At 48.7% G+C, this 1,527-nt stretch overlaps 1 pseudogene; it reads right to left on the bottom strand.

Annotated features, from left to right (window-relative positions):
• Positions 1–252: 252 nt before the first annotated feature.
• On the bottom strand, positions 253–1,295 carry LOC143438888 (polyamine-modulated factor 1 pseudogene; annotated as a pseudogene).
• Between the last annotated feature and the right edge of the window lie 232 nt (positions 1,296–1,527).

The following is a 1,527-nucleotide window of genomic DNA, read 5'->3' as shown; positions in this document are numbered from 1 at the left end:
ATTAGGTCCTGAATTTTTTCATAAGACTTTTTTTAAAATTGATTTTTACAAAACATTTTATTGATCCAATCTCATTTCTCATTAAATTAGTCTCTTCATCTTATTCTGCATCTTCATAGTTGGATTCAGTAGGCTTGTATTTTTAGGCATTTATCTATCTCTTTGAAGTCAACTAGTTTGGTGGTTGGTTTTTTTTTTTTTTTTTTTTTTTTTTTTTTTGTAAAGGAAGTTTATTTACAGATATGGGGAGAACATGGCAAGGGCCCTTGGGTTAGCCAGCAAGGCAGCAATCAGTCGGGGAGAACATGGCAAGGGCCCATGAGCTGGTAAACAAGGCAGCAATCAGTGAAGACTGAAACACAACCCAAATCCAGTCCAGGGAGGGCTGGGGAATCAGGAGGACATTGGGCAGTGCTGGCTGCAACCACAGGAGACAAAGACTGGTGTCTGATTCAGAGGGTGGGAGTCCTAGTCTTGCAGGCAGATGATGGCAGGAATCTGAAGGTAGTGTGACCCCACTAGAACCTGAGCGGTGGAGGGGGCTCCGTTATCTCCTGGAGACTGGCTCCACATGCGCACCACAGGGCTGCAACTGCTTTCTGCTTGGGCCCAGTGGCTCCTCACTCGGGTGCCCTCAGCACTGACAACAGCTCCCTCTGCTCTCTGTGTAGAGCCTGCCATGTTTGCTGGAGGGCCTGAACCTGCTGCTGCAGCTCCTCCACCTGCCTGCGCCCGGCCAGGACAGCGTCAGCCAGTTCCTGGTTCTTGGCTTCCTGTTTCCGCACTTGACGGCACAAGGTATCCTGTTGCTTCAGAAAGTAGGGTGCCATGATACTGCACAGGTCTTTCTCTGGGATGCCACTGGGTCGCCAGGCTGGCTCTCCGTGGTCTTTGCCTTCTTCTATGATCTTATCCAGGGAGTTCAGGACAGCTTCTAGGTTCCCCTCCTCTTTGATTTCTGAGATTTCCTCCCAGATGGATATCTGCAACTGAGCCACAAACTTGTCATAAATCCACTGCGTCACCTCAGGGTTCAACTGGTGGAAGTGTTTGTAATAGCTGGTGATCAACTGGTGGAAGTGTTTGTAATAGCTGGTGATCAACTGGTGGAAGTGTTTGTAATAGCTGGTGAATCTCTCGTAGCTTCTGTCGGCGACTAGTTTCTGGAGGAAAGTGTCTACTATGGTGTAGAGGAGTTTCACCCTGGAGATGGTTGTGTCACCTGGCACAGCTTCCGGAGGTGAACGTTCTGGCCCCTTTTCCGCAGCCTCATTATCTTGGCTCACCTCAGCCATGTTGAAATTGAACCGCCAAAATGAACTGGTCCTGCAGCTCCTCCCTGTTTGGTGTGTTTTTATTCACAGTTCTCTTTCCCCTCTCCCCTCTCCCCTCTCCCCTCTCCCCTCTCCACTCCCACCACACCACACCCCACCACAAAACTCTCTTTTATAATGAAAGGGAATCTATTCCTTTTTCTTCTTAGTCTGGCTGACAGCTTGTCCATTTTGTCTAGGGAGATGAGTCAGT

Source organism: Arvicanthis niloticus, chromosome 26 (assembly GCF_011762505.2).
Source record: "Arvicanthis niloticus isolate mArvNil1 chromosome 26, mArvNil1.pat.X, whole genome shotgun sequence".
Taxonomy (NCBI): Eukaryota; Metazoa; Chordata; class Mammalia; order Rodentia; family Muridae; genus Arvicanthis; species Arvicanthis niloticus.
This window is presented reverse-complemented; position numbering and strand designations above follow the sequence as displayed.